Consider the following 6,371-nt stretch of genomic DNA (forward strand, 5'->3'; position numbering starts at 1 on the left):
TTTTTTTTTTAGACAATGTTTCTCTGTGCTGAATGACTGTGCTGAAAATCACTGTAAATCAGGTTGACTTCAAACTCAAAGATCCGAATGCCCTTGGTCCTCAGGGTCTTCAGACCTCAGACTCTCAAGCAAGGAGCTGAGCCATATGTGTCACATGACATAACACAAATGGAAAAAAAAAACTTGATCTTGATTACAAACTCAAAGTAACTGCACGCAGAGTAGCCAAAGCCACTAAGAGCCAAGAGCTTTGTGTTCAAGGGCAGCACTCAATACTGGGTATGATAAATGAATCCAATCAAATGATCTCTTTGGGGACACACAAATGCCAGGTGAACAAAGAGAAAGAAAGTAAGAGAAGCCCAGGCCATCTAGTGTTTAGCAGCTGCGTAGTAAGTGTAGAAAATGAATTACTTATGGAGACACTGTCATCTCTCATCCAAAAAGTCAACCCAGATGCCCATTCAAGGACAAACAAGACGACACACTGAGAAAAAGTGCTTACCACCAAGAGTGAAGACCTGAGTTCGATCCCTGTGGAGATGAGGAGAAGATCAACTCCTGCATGATGTCCTTCACGTCTATACATGCCCTGCAGCCCCACACGCACCACCTCCAACCCTCCCACCCCCCACCTCCAGAGAAAAACTGGTACAAGATAATTAAATGTAGGAAAGAAAAAGAGGTACACAGGCTGAGGATGTAGCTCAGTTGGTGGAGTACTTGTTAGCACACAGCAGGCCCTGGGTTCAATCCCTAGCACTGCAAACAAGCAAAAGCTTAAACTGTGTGTGGTGCCTCGTTCCTGTACTCTCAGCACTTGAGAAACTAAACTAAGCCAAACTCAGAGAGAAAGAGACAGAAGATATGAAAGGCACACCAGTCTTGACGCACTAGGTAGCTGTTACACACTGAGACAAGTCCCTGATCCCATTAGAAAATACAGTCACAAACTGGGCAATGGTGGCACAGGCCTTTAATCCGAGCACTAGGGAGGCAGATGCAGGTGGATCTCTGTGAGTTCAAGACCAACCTGGTCTACAGAGCAAGTTCCAGGGCAGTCTACACAGGGAAACCCTGACTTGAAAAAACCAAAACCAAAACTTTGTCCTTCCTATTCTGGTTTGCTCATTTTTATTATTCTATTTTTTTTTAACTTTAGTTAGTTAGTTAGTTAGTAGTTAGCTAGTTAGTTAGTTAGTTAGCTAGTTTTTTGAGACAGGTTTCTCTGTGTAGCTCTGGCTGTCCTGGAACTAGCTGGGGAGATCAGGCTGGCCTGGAACTCAGAGATCTGCCTGTCTCTGTCTCCCAAGTGCTGCCATAGGTTAATAGCTGTCCTTGAGTTTTTCTGTGACCGGTGGATGACTTGGATTCAACCTGTTGTCTGTGTGAGACTAGTTTACTTCCGCCTCCCTTCTACCACACTGTTCAGCATTTTAAACTTGGACCCAAACAGAGTGATTTGTCAGGGTAATTACCTTTTATGGGTTCTGAACTCCCTTTATGGGTCCTGGACTCCAATTTTTGTCCCTTTGGGCTCTTGTGACTGCCAAAATTACATTGTACATTCCTACTTATCACTCCGGAATCAGTGAATTGTCTCAGACAAAACTGTCAGGAGTCCCGGGCTCTTCACTCTAATGTCCTCCAAAGAGAAGCCCGGCTCATTCATTCTTCGATGTCTCTTAGAGGATATCTTTTAAAACATCCCAGCCAGCCAGCCCTGCCTTGCTCAGTAGAGGAGTGACCGCAATCACACAGCCACCAGCCCTACCCTGAAAGCCCATTCCACTTTATTTCTGCAAGGGAAGTCATTAGATCTATTGAGGACTCATTCCTCCTGTCCCCACCGGCAGGGGCACAGGGTCATTCACTGTGATTGGCTGTGGGAAGGGTTTCTAAAATGAGGACATTTGGGCCAGCAAGATGGCTCAGTAAGTAGAGGTGTCCACTGAACAGGTCAATGACCTGAGTTTAAGCTTCAAGTTTAACCATCATGGAAGGGAAGAACTGACCTTTGATGTTGCTCTCTAGCCTCCACCTGCACACCATAGCCTGGTGTATGCAATCCTCTACATATTAAATAGGGGACATTAATATGGAAAAATGAATAGACCAAACTACCACCTGCTCTCTTAAGCACACACATAGCCATATCTGGTGGTAGAGACCTTGAGCTCCACCATCCTAGAGGCTGAGGCAGGATTCCTGTGAGTTTCAAGGCCAGCCTAGAGTATACAACGAGGGGCTGGAGAGGGAGCTCTGTGGATAAGAGCACTGGCTGCTCTTCCAGAGAACCTGGGTTCAATTTCTAGCACCCATGTGGCAGCTCACACCTTCACAGTCATACATGCAGACAAAACATCAATGCACATTTAAAATTTTTAAGTTTTTTTTTTATGACCCCTCAATGTCTTCCCCTATTCTCTTTACCAGGAAAGCGCCTTTTTTTCTTCTTTCTTTTTTTCTCTCCTTCTTCCTTCCTTTCTTTCTTTTTACATCTTAGCTCAAATATTACTACCTCATCTCAAAAAGAAGTTGGCCAGTCATGGTGGTGCCCACCTTTAATCCTAGTACTAGGAGGAGAATCTCACAGCTACACAGTGAGACCTGACTGGAAACAAACAAACAGATTCAAATTCCTTTATTTATTTAAAACAGAGATGTTTTCTGTCCCCTGCAATCAAAATATTATATCAAAATAGTATCAGAAAATAACATTTTACAGCATTAACAATGTAGCTCTGGGCTACTTGAGTTCAGTGCAGGTACACGGGATTCTGCCTGAGGGAGTTCCAAGAGGGATTCATGTGGAAAATGACACTTGAATTACAACCTTCCATTTGAAAAGTATTGATGAAGTACAAGGACCAAACAAAATGAAGCGGATTTCTCTACTGCAGGTCCTCGGGTAGCCGTTATGATTGTAAACTGTGAGTGCATCCCAGAGGTGCAATGTTTAGTAAATTTAACTCGTACTAACATCTCTGGGACTCCAGTTGTTACAGGTGACAGGATATGATGCTAATGGGGGCTGGAAATGAAGAACAAAACTTGTGGCCAATTTACTAGTCAGCCTTATTAAACTAAGAAGAGCACTTGACATATTACTATCAACTGTTTAAGAGAGGAGAGCTGCTTTGTCACTGGGCCAGGACTTGAATTAAAATCACATGATTCTCCTGCCTGAGCTTCCTGGGTAGTTTGCACCATGGACACATGCCTAGTCAGTGACTTTTTAAAAATATTCATGTACTTATGTATTTATATGTATGGGTATTTGGTCAATATGTATGTGTACCATGTTTGTGCCTGGTGCCCTTGGAGGCCAAGGAGGTGGAGTTACAGATGGTTGTGAGTTAACATGTGGTTGCTGGGGATTGAACCTGGGTCCTCTGGAGGAACAGCCAGTGCTCTTAACTGCTGGGCCATCTCTCTAGCCCCCCATCAACAATTTTTTTTAACAGAAGAGTAAATCCTGTACAAATTAAATAGTTCTTTTGTTAAATAGTTTTTTTGTTATTCAAGTATTTATTTTATTAAACATATCTTGTGTGGACTCAAGCCATTGTGTGGGAGTAGCTTCTCTCTTTTTAGGTTTGGTAGCGAGCACCTTTCCCCACTGAGCCAACTCTAACCCTAAAAATATGTTTTACAATTACAAGGGCTTAGGAGAAATGCCTGCTGTGCAAGCATGAGAGCCTGAGTTCCAATCCACTAGGCCCACCAGTGGGGGCTGGGGGAGGCTGGGCCACTTTAGGCTGCAGGTGAGGCAAACCAAAACAAACCAAAGCAAGCCTAAGCAAGCCTAAGCAAGCCTAAGCAAGCCTAAGCAAGCCTAAGCAAGCCTAAGGCTCAAAGAGGACTTAGGGGAGGCTCCTGACATCATCAGCTCCTAGTCTCTACATTTCAATTAGCAATGATCGAGCCTCAGATGAACCTCATTGGCTACGATACCGCCACTGCGCAAAGCTTCGGCTCTACATTTCATGTACACATGCACACAGACATATATCCTTCACACACATGCACATGGACGTCTACACACCAAGTACAAGCTAATATCTTCTCTAGTGCATAGTCTAGACAGCTTCTTGACTGTCCTCAGCTAAGCTCTCCAATCAAGAAACAACCTGAACCAAAAAAAAAAAAAGAAAGAAAGAAAGAAAGAAAGAAAGAAAAAAGAAAAAAGAAAAAAACCTGAAAAGGTAGTCATTAGCAGTGAGTCACTTTTTTTTTCCCCTTGAGATAGAGTTTCTCTGTATAGCCCTGGCTGTCCTGGAACTCACTCTGTAGACCAGGCTGACCTTGAACTCAGATCTCCCTGTGTCTGTCCGAGTCCCACCCCCCAACCCCTCAGTGCTGGGATTAAAGGTATTTGGCACCACTGGCAGGCTGGCACTTTAAAGCTAATTAATAAGGACCTTTTTTCTGAGCTCCTAGAGCAAGTCTAACAAACAAACAAACAAACAAACAAAAACTATAAGCAAAATGTGCAAAGTAGAAAAATGTTTTAAAGTGTTGCCCACTGTATTTACGGGCAACATCTTCAAAGCTGCAGATGAGTGTGACAAGCCACTGATCCCTTCTTATTTGATAAAGCCCTTATAATGTGCCCTCTACATCTTTGCACCCCTCTATACTAGCAATATACCGTGATGTAAACACATCTCCAAACTCCACGCATGTAACAGGAACAACTGACAGGCACTAAAATTAGTGATAAAACTAGTGTTAGGCATTGCTACATCACCAAGACAGAATCAAGTCTCTCCAACCCACTTAAAATTACTGACAGTATAGCTCCATATGCCTTCAATAAAGAAGTCTCTCTCATCTATTGTTTCCAAATTAGGTCTATGAATAACAATGCAATCAAAGCTTCAAAGAGAAAGAGACCAGAAGTAATTGTGTACATACATATCTTTTAGTCTCCAAAGAAAATGTCTAACTTTGCTATGAATGTTTTTCAACAAAGCCTTAGTTTATATATAATAGGAGTAAAAAGATTAATAAAGAGAGCTGGGGAGGAGGATCCACAAATAAAGCATTTTCCACACAAGTATGAAGACTGCAGTGCAGATATCAGCACCCACATAAGATCTGGGCAGGGATGGCAGCCCATAATCTTGACATCCTACTAGAAGAGACAGAGGATCCCAGGGAAAGACGGCTGACGAGACTAACCAGACTGTGGGAGAGAGTTCAGTGAGAAATCTATCTCATTAAATCAAATGAAGAACAATAAAAGACACTCTGCCAATCTCAGGCATCCACATTCACACATATGTGCATATGCACACATATGCATGCAATTACAAATATACACATACATATCCCTGCCCAAAAAGTTAATAAAGGAAAATGAATTCTAATCAGAGGAGGGAGAACATTTTAAAGTCTTCCTCTTTAAGAGTAAACTGTAAGCCAGGCAGTTAAAGGTGGCACACGCCTTTAATCCCAGCACTTGGGAGGCAGAGGCAGGTGGATTTCTGAGTTCGAGGCCAGCCTGGACTACAGAGTGAGTTCCAGGACAGCCAGGGCTACCCAGAGAAACCCTGTCTCGAAAAACAAAAAACAAAACAAAACAAAACAAAAAAGAGTAAACTGTAAGACTAGAGAGAAGGCTCAGCAGTTAAGAGCACAGACTACTCTTCCAGAGGTCCTGAGTTCAATTTCCAGCAACCACAACTGTCTTTAATGAGATCAGATGCCCTCTTTTGATGGGTCTGAAGACAGCGACAGTGTACTCACATAAACAAACAAACAAACAAATAAATCTTAAAAAAAGAAAAAGAGTAAACTGTTAGCTCAGTGTGGTAAGATCTATCTGGAGAGGCTGAGCCAGGAGGCACCACGTGTCTTGTTCAGGGTCACTATTGCTGTGATGAACACCATGACCCAAAGCAACTTGAGGAGGGAGGAAAGGGTTGATTTGGTTTATACTTCCACATCACTGTTCATCCGGCACAGGAAGTCAGGACAGGAACTCAAGCTGGGTAGGAACCTGGAGGCAGGAGCTGAGGTAGAGGCCATGGAGGAGTGCAGCTTACTAACTTGCTCTTCATGGGTTGCTCAGTTTGCCTTCTGACAGAACCCAGGCCCACCAACCATGAGCTGTCCTCTCCCCTGTCGATCTAAGAAAATGCTCTACATACTTGCCTGCAGCCTGATCTTACAGAGGCATTTTCTCACTTGAGATCCCCTCCTCTCAGATAGCTTGTGTCAAGTTGACATGAAAAGATCCAGAACACAAAGCTTGAGGCCACTTGGGCTACACAGCAAGGCCCTATCTCTAAACCAAATAAACCAAACCAAAGCCTGAAACCTTGGTTCCTCTGGCTTCTTGGATCCGTCAGTATGTTTTTCCT

General features: G+C 43.3%; 1 long non-coding RNA gene and 1 pseudogene across 1 annotated transcript in view; both read right to left on the reverse strand.

The window, feature by feature from the left end:
• LOC116096799 overlaps nucleotides 1-6,371 on the reverse strand; it is a 27,784-nt gene that overhangs the window by 10,806 nt on the left and 10,607 nt on the right. The gene's annotated exons all lie outside the window — the stretch shown is intronic.
• LOC116097376 lies at nucleotides 3,846-3,974 on the reverse strand (annotated as a pseudogene).

Source organism: Mastomys coucha, unplaced genomic scaffold (assembly GCF_008632895.1).
Source record: "Mastomys coucha isolate ucsf_1 unplaced genomic scaffold, UCSF_Mcou_1 pScaffold18, whole genome shotgun sequence".
Classification (NCBI taxonomy): Eukaryota; Metazoa; Chordata; class Mammalia; order Rodentia; family Muridae; genus Mastomys; species Mastomys coucha.